Source organism: Lepisosteus oculatus, chromosome 14 (assembly GCF_040954835.1).
Source record: "Lepisosteus oculatus isolate fLepOcu1 chromosome 14, fLepOcu1.hap2, whole genome shotgun sequence".
Classification (NCBI taxonomy): domain Eukaryota; kingdom Metazoa; phylum Chordata; class Actinopteri; order Semionotiformes; family Lepisosteidae; genus Lepisosteus; species Lepisosteus oculatus.
The window spans coordinates 13,965,002-13,984,599 of NC_090709.1; the positions used below are offsets into that span (position 1 = coordinate 13,965,002).

The 19,598-nt window shown below is 48.4% G+C and overlaps 1 protein-coding gene and 1 pseudogene; one reads left to right on the top strand and one right to left on the bottom strand.

Moving 5' to 3' along the window:
- LOC138242764 (zinc finger protein 271-like) overlaps window positions 1-19,598 on the top strand; it is a 1,399,044-nt gene that overhangs the window by 1,345,010 nt on the left and 34,436 nt on the right.
- On the bottom strand, window positions 2,920-3,038 carry LOC138217751 (5S ribosomal RNA; annotated as a pseudogene).

Genomic DNA, 19,598 nt, shown 5'->3' on the forward strand with positions numbered 1-19,598 from the left:
TCCTCTGTACTGGATAAAGAGATTAGAAATGGATGGAAGTAAAGGCACTGTGTGGATGGAACTATACACAGTGTTAGAAACCCACTATGATATGGCAGCATCTCACTGAGAATAAAATATCTTATAGTGCTGGCTTAAGGAAACAGCCTTTCCACCTCTCTTGCACATCAGTATCCATACCTAGTTATTTAAACAAATTGCCTCTAATTATAAACATCTTAATATGCTGGCTCAGTGGATCCGCATCAGCTATGTTTGCCCATTCCTTCAATTCATGTGCATCCAACACACAGTTCAATGCCAGCAACTACACATAATCTAAAATACAATCCTTATTTCAGTATCTATGTAAACATATAGTCTGTTAACTTCATCATCTTCATCTTAAGTATGCCTAACCCCATTAGGAAGTGTTCTTGTTATAAGTGTATTCCTCAGCTTTCCCCAAATTATCTTCTTCTTGCCAACATCTCTAGTCTTTTATCCTGCAATAACTCAGCCAACACTTAAATCTCCAAAAGCTGCTTGTGTTAATTTCTTTAAATCACAAATATCATGTGTAAATACTGGCCATGTAATACTCTGCATTGTGGAATAATAGTTTATTTTAAAGGGAACTAGAGAAACTAAGAACTAGAGAAATCAAGAAAGGCTTTTTTTCTAGAATTAATAAATGCACATCCTGTTCACTGGGGAAATTAAATCCACACTGAGCAATCTTCAATATGTTCAGAATATGACAGCAAGAATCCTATCAGGGATGCATTATACCTGTTTTCAAGTCCTTGCACTGGTTACCTATCAGATTTCGAGTCAACTTCCTTATCCTCCTTATATACTGTCCTACAACTGTTATTATTGATCACCGAATTATTGTACTTGACATGACTTCATCCAGCCTTTCCTGAACGTCTATGACAGGCAGAGAGAGTGCTGTTTCTGGTGCGATCTTTTGCAGCTGACATTTCACTGTTTTAAACGAACAAGAAATTAGATTGCTCAAAAATCAGTTATTCTATATAAACACAGCGTAATTGCCCTCTGAAAATCCTCTTTTTCTTGTTCGTTTTAGAGACCTTGATCGAAACTGATTTTAGATGTCAGAAAGGATTTATTTTCTCTGTATTTCCTACATTGCTTTGTCGAGATTTTAACTTTATATCTAACTTTATATCTAGGCTCAGATTTCAACTATAAATCGTACAGTAATTAATAGCAGAAAATACTGATGTTTTGCGCCCTCCTACCACAAAAATATATGTTTTGTAGTTGGGATTAACTTTATTTCGTACGCGTAGCTACTCCGATTCGGACACCGAACAGTTAAAGATGGCGGCAAATCAGACACCCAGAGAGAGGGGGGGGGGCATCTTCTCGCCTCCATAACTAAAATGCCAAATAGGAGTGGCTTAAGCGACATACACAGTCGTGTAACTGACAGTTTGAGGTAGCCTATTGTGTAAATTTCGCTTTGCTGCTGATAGGTTAAGCTTTCGAAACTCTTCCCCAAAGTCATGTGACTGATTTTTCGCCCTGTTTCGTTGGTTAAACGCAATGATCACAAGCACCACCATGGTAACTGGGATGTGTAGTTTTTAATTCCGTTTGAATTATAACTGTACGTACTGTCTTCATATTTGGCCATGGCTTTAAAGAGAAGGCGCGCCAAAAAATTTCGGTGCCGTCGTCTCCGCTTTAAAGGTACCCCCGTGCTGGAAGAATTTGACCTCGGAACATTTGCCCAGCGTAGTTATAGTGGACATAAAAACAGTTCGCTGGCATTATATCCTAGAAGACACAGACCGGCGCCAGACCGGTAAATGCTTGATGAACTAGGGATTGGACAGTTTCCAAGTGCGTGTACAATCGATGGAAATGTTCAAATAAATGTGCAAAAGAAATAAACAAAATAATCATTTATTTCTTTATCATATTGGCTAGCTAATTTCCTCTCTTTGCTAGTTAGTGGCTGTGTTTCTGCGTTGGGTAGCAACGGGTGACTGTTCTCAGGCGGAAGATGTAAACAGCTTAATTTTCATGTTAAATAATTTTTAAAAATTAAAATTCATTCTATACAGCAATCACATATTTGGGTACCGTTTCATAAAACTTTCATGCTTAAAATGTTTAGGGAGAAATGGAAGACTGGTGTGTATTTTTTCTTTAAACTATCAAGACCAGCCATACACAGTACAGTTTATGTACATACAGTAATGTTTATGTTCCTAAATTAATATCGTTTATGACCTTCAGATGGGTTATGCTCCTCTTCTTTTTATGCTCAGCTACTAAAATTTCCCTTTAGTGGTAAAATTCCATATAAATATTCAAAACTAAGCGGATTGAAACATGCACAGTGAAGACATTAAATTATTAAATCTTTTCACTACCAACCAATGCACCACGAGTGCCCCTGTCGGTCATTTTGGCCAGCCAATCACTTGCCCTACGGTGCCCTGCGGGTTGGTTACTGTACCGCGGGTTTTTAACGCTCATTTTGAATGGCTGCATCTGTATTTCACTTCAGCCTTTCACTCTTGCTTCCTTCCAATGAGGACGGAGCTGCGGGAGAAAGGGCGCTATAGAGGATCGCTGTGGAGAGCTGCTGCTGTGCATTGACATCTGAGCTCTGTGGAAAATGATCTCAATACAATTCTGAAAAACGCGACTCCCTGAACGCCAGTCGAACAAGTCTCCACAGCCGAAGCGCTGTGTCTCTGTTCAGCTGGCGAAAAACCTTTCCTCGATCCTTTGCGGACTTGTAAAACTGTTCCTGATCAGAATAAAAAACGCTCACGCTAATACACAAGCACCCGTGTCTCGCCAAAGCTGACAAATAAACAGACGGACAAGCCGCACTCCACGTGTGAACAGGGGAATGAGCGAGCGAGCGGGGATAGGGCGCCTCCTGCGCTTAAAAGCTTACAGCACCTGGTATTCCCAGGCGGTCTCCCATCCAAGTACTAATCAGGCCCATCCCTGTTTAGCTTCCGAGATCAGACGAGATCAGGCTTGCTCAAGGGGGTGTGGCCATAAGCGAGAGCAAAGCTCGCTGGCACCCTTCTTAAAGAGAGGACAGCTCCGTCACCTCTTTTACGACACTGCTTTTTTTCCCTTGCGTTTTTCTCTTCTTCCCACGTTCTCTCTCTTCACTGCCTTCGTCCCCGCTCTATTTCACTTCAGCCTTTCACTCTTGCTTCCTTCCAATGAGGACGGAGCTGCAAGAGAAAGGGCACTATAGAGGATCGCTGTGGAGAGCTGCTGCTGTGCTTTGACATCTGAGCTCTGTGGAAAACGATCTCAATACAATTCTGAAAAAGGCGACTCCCAGAACGCCAGCTGAACAAGTCTTGAAGTGGAAATCTAATAAGTAAATTGATTCTTAAAATGTAGAGAGCTTTGCAAAAAATATATTGGTGCTTTAAGATAGTATATTTCAAGGATGTAAATGCTGTGCTACAGTACGTGCAGAATTTTAGAAAACAGTGCATCAACAAAGTACACTGTTTAGGTTACTTTAGAAGACAATGTACCAAAACAATATTTGCTGTCTGGGTCGTTAGAATTAGCTGAAAGTAACTGATTAGCTTTGAATAACAAATCTAGTGCTTCTTCTCTCGCTTTTTGATGTCATCTGTTTTCTCTTAGGGAAAGGGGAACTTTTAGAAGGGACAAAGCGCTGAGCTTATTTACAGCGCATCGTCTTTTAAAAACCCTGTACTGCTTGTAACAAATTGAGTCTCTGGTTGCACTTTGCGAAGTGGCAGCAGGGCTTGAAATATTGAAATAAAGACCTTACTCAGGTGAGAACTTTCTCTTGTGGCTTCCTTGATAGTTCCATGACAATTTGTGGGCTCGTCCCGGGATCAGAAACCTGAACGCGAACGGCTGCTGAAACTCCATCCATCCCTGACAATTTTAGCAAAATTGGACGAACCTCGGAGGATAAATTGTTTATCCTTCCAGAGACGCGTCTGGAGAATTGGCAGCTGTCTGACGCCAGTAAGTGATCCTTAAAAATTAATAGTTTGAGAAGCGAGCCACAGGGGTGTTCTCACGCGGGTTTGATGAGTCTGGGACTCATATAAAGAACTTATCTTAACACAGACGTGTGGTTTTTGCTCTGCGGAGTAGTTGATGTGATAAGGTTCTAAGTAAGGCACCGATCGGTAAAAATGGGAAATTAAAATTCAAAGATGAAAATGGGACCGAGCAGTCCAGCAAAAGTACATGTACGACAAATTCAGAGAAACAATTATAGCCTGGGTTAGAGTAAAAAAAAATGTTTTATGTTCATGAACTGTAAAGCTAGGGTAATAGGTGTAAGGGAACTTGCACATAATTTATATATCATAATTAGGGGCCCATAACTATGAAGGATCTTTGTAAGTGAATTAGAATGGACAGAGGAAAGTTGAATTAGGAAAAATAAGTTTCCTGAAGAAGGGGAAACTTAGAAGAGAAGGAGAAGAAAGGAAAGAAAGTGAATTGGAATACTTATGTAATGGAAAGAGGAATCACAGAAATAATGGGAAGCTTCAAAAAAGACTAGTCTTGAAACTAAAGAACAGCAAGCTGCAGCTAAAGTCATGGCCATGCCTTCTAAAAAGAAAAAGTCTCCACCGAAACTAGAAAGCGGTCCGGAGCCAAAGCCTTTTCACTTGTTCGTGAAATGCCAATGTGCACTTTTACAGGTCCAGAAGGAACTCCAGCATATGTACATTGACATTGGTCTCCTAGTGAATTATTTGCATTAGTTAAGTCTTTTCCTAAATTGCCTGATGACCGTAAAGAATTTCGAAGAAAGCCAAGCCTTGTTCTTGATTGTCTTAAGCCTAATTACAGTGACATAACCTTGTTGCTAGATCATATTGTTCCTAAAGGTTTACAACGTCCTCTAAAAAGGAGGAGGCAGATTGGCGGATACGTGACCCAAATGATGAAGAAGTATCCATCTAAATTAATCCACACGGACATGGAGAGGAAAAGTTAGGCGGCCGCTTCTAAAAAGAGGTAAGGACTCCTCTTTTCTAAAAAGTCCCTTGTCCTCTCCATGTTGCTGTGGTGCTGAAGCAAGTGCAACAGAAAAATGAGTTAATGGTGTATGTGTTTTTAGATGCCTGTTTTGTGACGGTGGGGTAGAAAAGGAGGGATTGCTGAAGGAATAGCGTCTCGCCCTGCCCGTGCGAAACAATCCAGGTGTTGCATCCTGGTACACGACTGCAGTACGGCTGAAGGTAGTAACTAGAACTGTACTCGCAGAAGAGCCGAAAATGGTAACTCGATTCAACTGTGTGTTTAAAGCCAGGATTTGGAACCTGGTCCGTGTTCCCGAATTGTGATAGTTCGTCAGTTTGTCTCGACTGGGGGGTTCCGCGGGGGGCGTGGGAGACGTGAAAATGGTTTGGTGTGAAGAAAAAAAAGTTTGATTAATCCAAAGTGAAACTTAAAAGAAATATGTCAGACGGAATTTAGGCTGAACAGGAATGTAGAAAAGTGTATGAACATTTGGATACAAATAAACAATATTTAGAGGAATATTTGAGAATTCAACAGAATGTCATAGATGAGACGCAAAAATCTCTGATGGAAAAGCTAAAAGCAATGGCTGAACGAAACGAAGTTATATATGCAGAAAAAGAAACAGCAAAAGAAGAAATAGAACGCCTTAAGAGAGAATCTAGGAGAAGGGTGGGAATTAGTGTGGAGATTTTTGAAAGAGCATTACCCACCGAAAACTGATTAGAGAAAAGTAACAGCATGTCAGCAGAAGGAAGTGAGGATGTTTCAGATTTTACAGAAAGGTTTATAGCTTTATGGATAGTATACTCGGGGTTAGCCGATGAGAAGGAAGTGAATGAAGATACTTCCACAGTAATAAAACAAATTTACTTGTGTGGGTTAAAACCTGATGTTGCCAAGAATGTACAACTATGGTTTCCTGATATTACGGACAGCGGAGACAGATTTGATTCAATAACTCGCGAAGCATGCATGCAGAAGTGCGAGCGCTGCAAATGGGAGGTAAAAAGACTCCCAAGGAGAAGAAAAGGGAGCCGCCAGTTTGTCTAAATTATTGTGCGACTTTAATGTTATACCGAGATATAAAACCCCAAAGACAAAACTACTAATAAGCTGGTGTGCAGTTACTTAAAAAAAGGTGTTTTTTGGAGAAATTGTAAGAAAGAGGCTTGATTTCACAATTAAAGAACATGTCAGAAGCTGAAAAGAGAGCCGTGCGTGAACTAACAGTTTTAATCTAGTAAACCCCTCTGTAGCCTTCCTAAATTTATCTCAGGATTTAAATAAAAGTGAAATAATCTTAACTGTAACCAGAAACTGGGGGACACAGGAGCACAGCTGTCCTGTTTTTAAACTAAAACAGCATAAAGATGTGATATAAAGTTTTCTAACGGGTAACAGGAGGCTACAGGAGAAGGGGTGCAAGGGTTGTGTTTAAAGCAAATATAAGATGTCACAGTCTGCTTGGGAAAAGATGTACAGTTTCAACTACTGATGTGGGTGGGGGACACCCCAGACCTGTTTTAGGCCCAGACTGCAGCATTTTATAAGGAATTACTGCATGAAATAGCATTTATGTAAACTAACTCAATAGAGTTATGTGATATTGTGATTGTTTTTCCTAATTAGGGAATCCATAAGGCCGGGCTTCTCCAAGTATTGGATCTAAAGAGGAAAAAAAAGGAGTATAAAACCAACTACATGATAAAGCCAGGGTGAATGCCTTCTCAGAACGAGCTTGTCCAGTGACATATTGGTTTAAGGGGGGTAGTGCAGTCTAAAGACAAAATTGCCTTGACCCCTGCAGCAGAAACCATTTTTGATGTTTTGAAACAAGCTTTCTTGCAGACACTGGCCCTGGACTGTATTCCCTCAGACGGATCATCTGTATGTAATCTGTCTGTAAGTGAAAGAAATGGGTTGTGAGCCGTTGTGCTGGTGCAGGAGCATGGAGATAGGCATCGTCTGGTGGGTTATTATTATTCAGGACCCCTTGATGCGGTGGCCAAGGGGCCGTGTTTATGTGTTGTGCAGGCTACCTGCCTGGCTGTATAAACTGTGAATAATCTGGTGTAGAACTAGCAGACCGCATGAAAATATTTAATTGAAACTTGTAAATATGCTAAATGGAAAATTGTAGCAATTTATATAGACTGTATATATACATTTGGTGTATGCCACAATTTTGGATGGCAGTGAAGGAATAGGGATTTCCCCAACATGGCAGGGACTCCAGTCAAGAATGCTGGGTTTGTCTCTGAACTGTTAGAAGCTTTGCAGCTACTGACTGAAGTAGCTGTGGTAAAGTATAAATCACATAATAAAGAAATGTTTCCAGTAACTCGAGGGAACAACTTTGCAGATGTAGCTGTCAGGTGCACAGTCCTGGTAGAACAGGAGTCTGAGACCCCTGTGAGACCTCTGTTGGTGAAAAGGGGACAGCTACAGGATATTCAGGCTGAGGCCTCTAAAGCAGAGAAAAGGACATGGTTAGAAAAGAGTGTGGTGCTGCCAGCACACTGGACGCTCTGCATGCCCTCACAGCCTAATGCCCTTTGTAGCTCGACTAATGCACTCCGTCGGACACCTGGGTGTGAGTCAAATGGTGTGCCTGTTACCCAAACCTGGGTGGGGACCGTGTTTGAAGCAGTAGCCAATTATGTGGTATCTCAATGTGATGCTTATCAAAGGAACTCAACTTCAGTTCAGGTGCAGGTGCTACAGCTCAAAAGGCCTGCTCCTGAGAAACCTTTCATGCAGTAGCAAATGTTTACAACCTTGGCTCTTATAATCTGTTTTCCCAGTGGGTTGCTGTCACTGCCTCTGTGTCTACCAAACACTTGATGATGGAGATAAGCCCTTGGTGGGCGCTGCCCTACCGCATGTATTATGATCAAGAGACAGGCTGTGGCTGGATTATTCGGGGTGAGATGGACTGAGATCACCCTCAGTCTGCTGGAACAGTGGAATGAAGGAACAGAAAAGATTGACTAGACATCAGACTGAAGGAACGCCATGGGATGCGGGCTGGATCAAACAGAACTGTGTAATAGAGCCTGTTTGATATCATCACAGGCCAATCAACGAAACTTCCTGGAGGGATGAATTTGGCTAATGGATTGTTGAATTTGCTAATTCTCTATTGTAGTATTGTAGGTTGTTAATTGAAGTGGTGCACGGGGCTGGTGAACAGGTGCTGGACGCTTGGAGACCTCAAGTAGAGGGAAGACACGATCTGATACCTGGCGAGTGGGTGTGGGTGAGGAAGATATACCCTGCCAGATGTTGCAACCCTGCTGGGAAGGACCATATCAAGTGCAACTGACTACCGACTCTGCCATCTGAGTGACAGGATGAGATCGCTGGATCTACGCATTGCGCTGACACCGAACCACTGCACCAGAGACTGAGTGAACATTATTATATTGTCACTGTTTCTGTGTTTGTTGAGCTTCCTGAGGGGGGGTGACAGTGTACCTGTTAAGTGTAAGGAGTTTTACTTTTATAAATGGGGATATGGAATCAATACTTTATCAGTCAGCCACAAATAATAATCAGAGCTCCTGTTGGGATTGTATTGCTATAAAAGATGCTCATGGGAGTAATCCCCTTTGATAGAGGTGATTATTTAGGTTTATTGGCATGGGTAAATAGCCCTGCTTTTAGTCTGAGTGTAACTCAGATGTATTGGAATGGAAATAACTGTATGCTCCTCGCTATAATCACAGTTTTAGGCCATTCTCTATTAGGGTGATAGACAGCTGTTTAGGTGAGCAAAGACTAAACAGTACTTGTATTCTAGACAATTATTAGCAAATTAATGACTTAGCAAAGCACATCTATGATGAAGAAAAATATATATCATAATTATAATCCAGATGATTGGGGCATTGGTGCATGGCTATAGTCTGTGCTAGGAACCTGGAGAGGGTCTCTGGTTCAATACATATTTGTGTGTCTGGTATTATTCGTTATAATCATACTGTTAATATCCTGCTTGAAAAACATGTGGACTAAAGCTGCTGCTTCTGTGCTAATTGTACGCCCTGAAGGGATCATGAAGGTCAAAAAATGATTTCATGGGAAAGGTTCTCTTATCTAGTGGCAGAACCTGATGGGTAGAACAATATAGTTTTAAGGGGGGGTTACCCTTGGGAGTGATTCCCCTAGATGCACATTATTATTATGATTTGTTTGTTCATAATAAGATGTTTTGCAGGAACGGGCCAATGAGAAATTTTACAACTTCAGCTAGAATTGTTCTGCAAAATGGCACAGCTGAGGCAGTGGAACAATGTGTAGATTTGTCTAAGAGTTATTACTCTTCTGGTGAAAGACTTCAGGAAAAAGAAGTGGTGTTCACTCAGGTGGAGGGGGCCGTACCACGGCTGCTGACCACTGCGACTGCTGTGAAAGTCACGGAAAGGGTGCCCTGAATTCATGCTTCCCACTGTAAAAAGGTCACAAACGAACTGAGCAAAGCGCAGGAGTGATGTCTCCACAGGGATAGATGGGGATCACATGCTTGGGACTGATGTGCCCAGCCTTTTTCCTTTTTATGTGGAAGCCTGTCACCACCCAGAAAGAGGAAGACTCTAAATGTGAAGCCTCTTTGTATACAAACTGTCTGAATGAAACTGATAATGAGGAGGATATGAGTAATTTGTGGTATAAACTTATAAATCATACTGTAAAGTTAAAGAAATTTAATGCATCTTGTTATGTATGTGCTTTAATGCCTCATTCTACAGCCTCACCCCTTTCTCTCCTAGTTAGAATCACTGTTTGGGCCAGGGGGAATGTTTTTCTTTAAGTTACTAACACTGATTATAGTAGCTGTGATACTTGTCTTCCTGTTTTTGTGTTGCAGTACGACATATATTATTCCAATGCTTTGAAATATGGTAATGAATATGTTTGCGCATCAGTATGTTCTGATAAGAACGCAAGAATCCGAAGTATGGGAGCCTCCCGGGAGTCCATATTGTAATGCCCTCGCCTCGTGGTGAGGAGGAAGCGCCCCTAGGCGCTCGTAGTACCGCTGGGCATGCTGGGAGTGGTAGCCGGGGAGAGTCTGAGGGTCAGCACGATTAACAGCGGCTGACCCTACCTGTGTAAATAATGTCCTAGTAATTCTAGTGCCCTGTGTAGTCCTGTAAAAGTATAGTGTGTTGTTAGGTAATTACCACCCTAAATATGTGTACGTGTTCCGTCAGTCTCCTCATGTGTGTGTAGATCCTGTGTTTGGTTTTGTGTGGTTGTAAACGAATAAAGCCAATGCTTGTTTGTTAATCGCGTCTCCACTCGTCCTTGTTCTGAAAAGAACCTGCAAACGCTACATTGGTGTCAGAGTGGGCAGAATGGACAACTCGTGGCAGACACTACCCGATTCTGTTAAGCGCCGGCTGACGCTGGAAGAAACAGAACCCATCGGCAGCGCACATAGGGAGCCTGAGCAATTCCTGGGTGTGACAGGTGGCCACAGCCCTTACCAGGGCTATTCAATAGTAGTTCTGCCGGTAGAATTGGGGCGACTGGCCGCTACTCCTGGTCAGCGGGCACCCCAGATAGAGGATACTCTCCCTGCTGGAGCCGATCAGAGATTCCCACACCCATCAGCGCGGGTGCGACCAGGTTGCTACAATGGGGAAGCGCCGTGGGAAATCTACGAGGCACAGTTCCAGCTCGCGGCCCGGTCGAATGGCTGGAGCCGGGCGGAGATGGAAGGAGTGGCCTGCCAGGTGCTCCTGGACGTCCCGGAGGAGGACAGAGGCGAATACACGGCGCTGGCGGCGGCTCTCCAGCTGTGTTTCGGTGTGGAGGAGGCGCCGGACTTGATGCGGGAGAGGCTGGCCCTGCGGTGGCGCCGACCAGGAGAGCGACTGGGCCCGGTTGCCGCTGATGTCGCGTTCCTCGCCCGCCGAGGATACCCAACTTTCCCCCGGGAGGCGCAGCGGGAGATGGCTCTCCAGGCTTTTCTCAAGGCCCTCTCACCCGAGGAGCTGTGGCGCCATGTGCAGCTGGCCGCGCCAACATCGCTGGAGCAGGCCTTGGCCCTTGCTACATGGGCTGAGGCCGTGTTCGGGGTGACTGGAAGTGGCAGCAGACGCAGTGCGCCCTGCCGGCTGACCGAGAGGGCGACGGAAGAATCCAGCGAGGGGGAAGAGGAGCCAGCCCGGGCAGCGACCCCCGCGGAACAGCCCCGCACGCTGTTTTACAACCGCTGCGGGAAGAGAGGACACCGAGCCCGGTTCTGCAGGGCACCCGAACCTCGCACTCCTCGATCGGCGTCGGGAAACGGGAACGGGGCGACTCAGCGTGGGGAAGGCCGCCCGTCGAACACCTCAACCCCCGCTCCGGAGAGCGCTGTATAAACCGGCGCCCCTCACGCCACTGTGGGGCGAGTCGGCTGTAGCCGGGGCCTGTACCTCCACTGCCGGATCGAGGACCAACCCTGCCTGGCCCTACTCAACACCTGTTCATCGGTAACCCTACACCGGCTGGGCGTCCTCCCCGACACCGAGGGCACCAACCCCCCAGGATGGGAGGCCTCCAGCCTGCGGCTAAGGGCCGTGACGGGACAGCTCGCTGCAGTCCAGGGGAAACAGGTGCTTGCCTTCCATCTAGGTGCAGCGACGGTGCGCCACCCCTGCTACCTCGCACCCATCCAGGAGGACTGCATTCTGGAGCTGGACGTACTGCAGCGAGTGGGGGCCAGTTTGGACTTGAGCTGGCAGGAGTTGGTGTGGCAGGGGTGACTTCACCTAGTGGAGGGCAGGCCCAGCGAAGGCTGAGGGACGCGGGCTTGCCGGAGCCGGGAGAAAAAGAGGCAGTGGCGGCGGCGGCGGCGGCAGTCGCCGGGGCAGGCCAGGCCTGTGAGCCGGGGAGCGAGCGTGCTGGATCCTGCTCCCGAGTCAGCCGGGGGGCCAGACAAGGCGGCGGCGGCGGGAGCCGAGCGTTGCGTGGAAGTGAGGCGCGCCGTTGAGGATCTCTACCAGCGGAGCTGCGAGGGCCTCGATCAGGACCAGCGGCAGCGGCTCCAGGCGCTACTCGCCCAGAACGAGGATCTCTTTGCGGCGATAGATGAGGACTGCACCCGCACTGCCCTGGTCCAACACGAGATCAACACCGGTGACGCTCGGCCCATCCGCATCCCACCGGGACGCATGGTTCACGCCAAGCGGACCACCGCCGAGGAAAAGATCCGGGAGATGGCCGCAGCGGGGGTGATTGAGCCCTCCGCGAGCCCGTGGTCGGCGCCAGCTGTACTGGTAAAAAAAAAAGACTGCTCGTGGAGGTTCTGCGTCAACTACCGCAAGCTGAACGAGGTCACCCGGAAAGATTCCTACCCCCTGCCGAGGATAGATGACGCCCTAGACTACATCACCGGGTCGACCTGGTTCAGCTCCCTGGACCTCTGCTGCGGCTTCTGGCAGGTACCGCTTGCTCCCGATGCTCGCCCGAAGACGGCCTTTTCTATCGGCCAGGGCCTCTGGCAGTTTACTGTCATGCCTTTTGGCCTGTGCAATGTCCAGGCGACGTTCGAGAGGCTGATGGAGAGGGTGCTGGCATCTGTCCCGCGGAACCAGTGTGTGCTGTATCTGGATGATCTGCTGGTTCATGCCCGGGGCTCCGACCAGGCCTTGACGAACCTCCAGGCGGTGCTGGCCTGAGGCTCAACCCCCGCAAGTGCGAGCTCCTGCGGCGGGAGGTGAGCTTCCTGGGACATGTTGTTGGACCGCGAGGGGTGGCTACGGACCCAGGTAAGGTCGCCGCAGTGAGGGACTGGCCGACTCCACGCACCGTCACGGAGCTCCGCAGCTTTCTGGGGTTGGCCTCGTACTACCCGAGGTTCGTCCGGGACTTTGCCAGCATCGCTGCCCCGCTGCACCGCCTCACCGACAAGGGCCGCCGTTTCGACTGGGACTCGGGCTGTGAGACTGCCTTCGGCCGGTTGCGTGAAGCTCTGGTGGGGGCCCCCGTGCTGGCCTACCCCGAGGCCGCGGACTGCCACCACTGCGCCTGGCAGGAGCAGCGTGAGGAGGCTACCGCTACGTCTTGGTGGCCATGGATTATTTTACGAAGTGGCCGGAGGCCTACGCCCTCCCAGACCAGAGTGCCCCCACGGTGGCCGATGCACTGCTGGAGGGGATGTTTGCCAGGCTGGGGGTGCCGGAGGAGTTACACAGTGACCAGGGGCGTAACTTCGAGGTCTTCGCCAGAGTGTGCCAGCGCCTGGGGATTACTAAGACGCGGACCACACCACTGCATCCCCAGAGCGACGGGTTGGTGGAGCGGTTTAATCGGACGCTCACCACCCAGCTGGCCACCCTGGTGTCCCGGCACCAACGGGACTGGGACCGCCACCTCCCCCTTGCGCTCTGGGCGTACAGGACCGCGGTCCAGGAATCCACCGGGTGCACCCCGGCCTCGCTCATGCTGGGCCGGGAAATGCGAACCCTGGTGGACCTGGTCTTCGGCCCGCCGCCCGGAGATGGGTCGGCACCGCCGGCTGGACCGGACTACGAGTGGGACCTGCGGCAGCGGATGCAGCGGGTGCACAGCTTTGCACAGACCCACCTGACACAGGCGGGCGTCCGGCAGAAGCGGTACTACCACCTGCGCTGCAGGGGGCCTGCCTTCCAGCCCGGGGACTCGGTTTGGGTGTACAACCCGCGCCGCTGCAAAGGCCTCATCCCTAAGCTGGCGCCGTCGTGGGAGGGTCCCACTGAGGTACTCGGGGTGGTGGGCGAGGTCTGCTACCGTGTCCGGTTGCGAACACGGGGGAGAGTGGTGGTCCTGCACCGAGACCGCCTGGCCCCCTACCGGGCCCGGGAGGAGGAACCGTGTGGGGAGGCTCTAGAGGAGCAGCCGGGGCTGTAGCCGGCCGATAGTGGGGCGTCCGTGGGTCGCCAGCCGTCACCGCGGCGCAGGGTTCCACAGCAGTTAGCCCAGTACGAGTACAGCCTGAGGGGGGTGTTCGACGTCGGCGAGACGCCAGACGCCAGACGCCAGAAACCAGACACTTCAGGTGGGGGCAGTGTAACGCCCTCGCCTGGTGGTGAGGAGGAAGCGCCCCTGTGTAAATAATCTCCTAGTAGTTCAAGTGCCCTGTGTAGTCTTGTAAAAGTATAGTGTGTTGTTAAGTCATTACCACCCTAACTATGTGTACGTGTTCTGTCAGTCTCCTCATGTGTGTGTATATCCTGTGTTTGGTTTTGTGTTAATGCTTGTTTGTTAATCGCGTCTTCACTCGTCCTTTGTTCTGAAAAGAACCTGCAAATGCTACAGTATTTACTTTATAAACACCAGTATTGACACTTTGATCAGTATATTTATTATTAGTAGCCAGTCTTATAAATTTACAATTTAGATTAAGTCTGGTAACAGTTTTACAGTTAATTTAAATCATCAGACCACTAATGGAACTGAGAGCTGGGTGGAAATAAAACCAGGATTTTAACCTCCAGGATCAGGAGTCTGATCCTCCTGGCTTCTTTACTCTGAAGATTCGTGTAAAACTCTTAAAAGCGCTTATTTCAGGGACTCGTGCTTGTCCTCTACTGCTCCACACGGGTACGCTTTGTAACACAATAATCTGCGATGTAAACTTTTTTTTTCTGTTTAATGAATTTTATTCCTAGGTTTGTCGCTCTCCTTCTCCAACTGTGATGATTCGCTTCTCTTCACAGTCCGGTGTGTTTTTTTTTGGGGGGGGAGATTTTATATCTGTAAGAAAAGCCCCCCGGGCTCCGGACAGGAGTCTCCTCCAGCTCTGCTTTGTCAGAAAGAGCGCTGTGACGTCACAGACACCAGCCAGAGCGCCGGGATCAGAGAGCGAGAACGTGGAAGGCGCGAGGAGCGCACGGAGGAGAATTATTGATCACTTATGTATCGACAACCAATTTATTCAACTGAAGGACCATAGAATAATCGATTAACTTCACTGATTGGTGAGTACTGATTCTTTTCTTGACCCTGTTTAAATATCTAGAAAACAGTCAATAAAGACTGTATCGATCAATTACCATAGTGCGTTTAGTGTTAATAATGTTCAATCCGAAATTAAACAATGATTATTCATATTATTATTTAGGTAACTCTATCCTAGAGCTAGAAAATTATATTCCAAGTTGATAAATGTATGTAAGTAACAGTTTAAATGCATTTTTTCCAGTGTTTATAAATCATAAGTATGGTAACCACGGCAACAGCCGGCACGTCACTGTATGTGTCTAGGTGTCTCGCATTCGTCACAGAGAGTGTATGTGACGTCACGGGCAGCAACTAATACTACTAGTAGTGTATTCATTTTAACATTAGTGAGAGTACAACTGGTAGTTTTAATGGTAGTGTTCATAACAAAGTGTGAGTATTAATAACAAAGAGCTTGTTTGTTAATCGCGTCTCCACTCGTCCTTTGTTCTGAAAAGAACCTGTAAATGCTACAATATTCTTTACTCAGCAGCTTATTAAAAACAGCTCCCGTGATGTTCAAACCGATTTTTTACACAGAACACTGACACAGCTTTGCGTTCTGAATCTCTTTTTCTCGTGCGTTTATTTAATGTGGCACAATGCACTGGGATAAGGGTATTCTGTTCACAAACCAATAGCATTTAAACCACAGCACCCACAATCTTGCAAGTAAGTGTTTTGCACACTAAGCAGAGAGCGATGTCTTCCTCGTTAGTATAGTGGCGAGTATCCCCACCTGTCACGCGGGAGACCGGGGTACATCAGGACGGCCACAACGCAAAGTACTGACCCCTATACGATCACGGCGAGTTACCGATACACACGTGACAGGGCGGAAAAGGCTGTGCTCTCTTCGTGTGACATAATTCGGAAAAGTCCTGATGTTGCATTTCAACTGAGCCCCAGTATACATCGACCCTTGGACACTCTGAGTGACAACTCTCTTGCGTGTTTTCTCATATTTATGTAGTTTGCTTGCATGATGCCCAGAACAGCGGGGTTGTGTGCTCCCATATGGTCTAGCGGTTAGGATTCCTGGTTTTCACCCAGGCGGCCCAGGTTGAAAACTCCATACTCTCGGTATGGGAATGTGTCAGTTTTGCCTCCTGCTTTCCAAAAGATCAGCACCATACGAAGGAGCCGCATTAAAACCACTCGAATGTGCAAAACGCGCGAGAAGAGGGGGAGCTTGTTTCCAACCGAAGACTTCTCGCATGTGAGACGAGCTGATCATCGCTGCAGGAGGAGGGAGGGTTACTCTGGTAGACAGGGCTGACCTTCGGCAATAGGATGTATACTCTCCAAGATGATATTTGCACTTTCTGGAGAGGCGATTTTCTCCACTTCAGTAGCCCGATTTTGTCGATTGCGTGGAGAGGGCTGTAGAATGTGGCGCCGCCTTTCCTGCTCCGTCCATGACAGGCGTGCTGGTCTCTGGAGAGAGAGCACAGTCAATCAGCGCACTCCAATAAAGTCACTGGAAGCAGCTGAATCGCATTGACTAAGCTCAGCACTGGGCCGCTGGGCTGGAAGGCGACGCGTGCTGTGATTCCTTTACGGAGCAGAAATAACAACCGAGGAGCTGTGAGATCATTTCAACATTTAGCAGCAATTCAGCATTTCGAAAACACAAACGACCAACTCGGAATGACTTGCTTTTGACGCTTTTCAAAGCATTCTTTGTGCACGACAACTGTGCCGCCTAGCAGATACAAATGGGTTGTACAACTTTGAACTGGCAAATGGAAGAGGGCTAAGCCCCCTCTCTTTTAGCCCAGGTTCGATCTGTCTCCCAGAATCACCAGGGCGCACGCGCACACACACACCCGTGCCGTTGAAGTGCTCTGCTTCATTTCTAAGGGCAACTCAACATTCACTCCTACCCCGAGTGCAGAAAAGACAGCGTCCGCAGCAACAACAGCTCAGGTCTCTGCACAGGAGCTAAGCTGCCCCCATCTCCTCTGCTCTGCGGCTCCTGCGGAGTGGAGTCCTGTCTGGAGCCGTGTTTGCAGGCGGCGGCTCCCCACACTCTGTCTGTGCGTCGTGTCCAAGAGCTCCTGGGAGAAAGAGAGAGCCCTCCCACTCGGGGGCTTTTCCACGGTCTGTGTGAGGAGGGGCGGGTGTGTCCAGTAGCTTATCGAGCGGAAGCCTGGGGCGGCGGAGGGCTGTGATTGTGCATACCTTGAGGTGTCACCTCTTTATCTGCTTTCCTGCCCCTTCTCCGCCCAAGCTCTGCTCCAAAGTAGCCCGGCAACCCCTCACACCTGCACGTGTCACAACGTAAGGTGTGGTCATAAGACACCCATGGGGTGTCGTTCTGTTCTTGCTAATTGTTTCCTGCCCGTTGCAGGCAGGAGTCCATGTGAGGAAGATGCGCTGGACAGAGCTCAGAGGGCGCACCTGGGTGGCTTTCCTTTCTGAGTGACGTTCCTGCAACACTCTCCCGCTACTCTTGGTGAGCTCATGCCGCAACACAGGAAGGCTGGAACAGGTGGCTGTAGGCTGTGTGCACCGCTGAAATAGCTCAGTTGGGAGAGTGCTAGACTGAAGATCTAAAGGTCCCAGATTTGATCCTGGGTTTCGGCATTTTGTTTCATCGCGCCCTTTGTTCCTCTCTCCAGCGCCCCCTGCCTAGTGACGCTTCCCTTTCTCAGCCCGAAACGCAAGCGAGACACCAGCAGCGATCCCCGTAGGTTTCTGTAGCGTAGTGACTATCACGTTCGCCTAACACGCAAAAGGTCCCTGGTTCGAGACTAGGTGGAAACAGCCAGCCTCTTTTTGCACGCTCCTGTACTTCACAGAGGTCTTGAGCGACTGGTCATTTGTTCCCAATGTATTTCCGGTGCCTTCATGCACTCTTGTTCCAAACGCACGTTCCTTCTGTACGCGGAGCCGATCATTTGCAATTGGGCTGTGCCGACAGACCAGGACGAGCTCTGTCGGCTCAAAAGCAGCGCAAGAACAACAGAAAGATTAGCATCCAGCGGGGGCCTCTTAGTGAGCCCATGATCTCATCAAGAATCGGCTCCAGCAACAGGGCTGGGCGCATTGTTCCATTCTCCGACCACTCTCGGTGTAAACAAGTCCCTCCTGGTCTCTGCTTGAAATGCACTTTCCTGCGTTTGCTTTGGTGTAACTGGCTTCCCCTGCATGGGCGAATGTGAAGAAGATCCTTAGTAAGTCATTGAAGAAAACCGAGAAGAGGTCGGAGTGGCCTCTGTCGTTCATCAACGATCCAGTCAGGCAGTACTCCTCTGTAAAGCGCCATTCGTTCACATCGATTGGCTTTTTTTTGCCTTTATTCATGCAAGTAGTAAAAGCAGACGCCCTTATTCTGCCGTGACCCGGATTCGAACTGGAGTTGTTGCGGCCACAACGCAAAGTACCGACCACTATTCGATCACAGCGAGTTACCGAGACACACGTGGCAGGGTGGAAAAGGTTGTGCTATCTTCGTGTGACATAATTCGGAAAAGTCCTGACGTTGCATTTCAACTGAGCCCCAGTATACATCGACCCTTCGACACTCTGAGTGACAACTCTCTTGCGTGTTTTCTCATATTTATGCAGTTTGCTTGCATGATGCCCGGAACAGCAGGGGTGTGCGTTCCCATATGGTCTAGTGGTTAGGATTCCTGGTTTTCACCCAGGCGGCCCGGGGTCGACTCCCGGTACGAGAACGTGTTGGTTTTGCCTCCTGCTTTCCAAAAGATCAGCACCGTGTACGAAGGAGCTGCATTAAAACTACTCGAACGTGCAAAACGTGCGAGAAGAGGGGGCGCTTGTTTCCAACTGAAACTTCTCGCGTGTGAGACGAGCTGATCATCGCTGTGGGAGGGTTACTCTGGTAGACAGGGCTGACCTTCGGCAATAGGATTTATACTCTCCAAGATGATATTTGCACTTTCTGGAGAGGCGATTTTCTCCACTTCAGTAGCCCGATTTCGTCGATTGCGTGGAGAGGGCTGTAGAATGTGGCGCCGCCTTTCCTGCTCCGTCCATGACAGGCGTGCTGGTCTCTGGAGAGAGAGCATGGTCCATCAGCACACTCCAATAAAGGCACTGGAAGCAGCTGAATCACATTGACGAAGCTCAGCGCTGGGCCGCTGGGCACGTCTTACCACCATTACCGTAGTGTAGTGGTTATCACGTTTGCCTCACACGCGAAAGGTTCCCGGTTCGAAACCGAGCGGAAACAGCCTTCTTTTGTTGCCACGCACGAAAGGGGATTGGGGATTCGCCTAGCGCTGTGATCGAACAGACCCACTCACCTCTTAGTGTGGCGGGATCTGCACAGTGCATGTCGCAGCGCATCCTGCTTTCACTTCAATGCACGTCCTGATGTACCCCGGTCTCCCGCGTGACAGGTGGGGACAGGTGACAGGTCCTATACTAACGAGGAAGACATCGCTCTCTCCGACCCCCGGCATCGTGTCCCGACCCACCGTGCTGGAAGCCGACGCGTGCCGTGATTCCTTTACGGAGCAGAAATGACAACCGAGGAGCTGAGAGATCATTTCAGCATTTCGCGTCTGATCGGAAAACACAGACGACCAACTCGGAATGACTTGCCTTTGACGCTTATCAAAGCGTTCTTT